This window comes from Pteropus vampyrus, unplaced genomic scaffold (assembly GCF_000151845.1).
Source record: "Pteropus vampyrus isolate Shadow unplaced genomic scaffold, Pvam_2.0 Scaffold426, whole genome shotgun sequence".
Classification (NCBI taxonomy): Eukaryota; Metazoa; Chordata; class Mammalia; order Chiroptera; family Pteropodidae; genus Pteropus; species Pteropus vampyrus.
Window position 1 is genome coordinate 233322 of NW_011889207.1, and position 438 is coordinate 233759.

The window sequence follows — 438 nt, forward strand, 5'->3', positions numbered from 1 at the left end:
ACAGACACTGAAGAACAGAGAGCCTGTCGCCAGAGGCTGCCCCCCCCCAACGCCAGTTCTCGGAAGGGGGCTCGCTCTCCTCAGCCGTGGAACCTGAACTTCTGGATAGCTCTCAGGGAGGGACGAAGCAGGAAGGTGGCAGCCTAAGCTACCAGACTCTGCCCAGACGCTTAACAACACAACACTCCGAATGTGCCCGGGGCCGCTCTCTCCCCCAGAGCTGGGGGAGAGGCGGATGGCCGGATGACAGTGCCACCCGCCCGTTGGGGCACCCAGGGCCTCACTCGACGGCTCTGATGTGGCTTGCTTCGTGTCAGCTCCGTACGACAGCCCGAGGGGCCCACGATAAAGGAGGCTTCGCCTTGTCGCCAAGACCCTCCCAGGCCTGCGGGGCAGACGAGGCAGCCCCTCAGCGCCCCTCACACAGGCTGGAGGCAC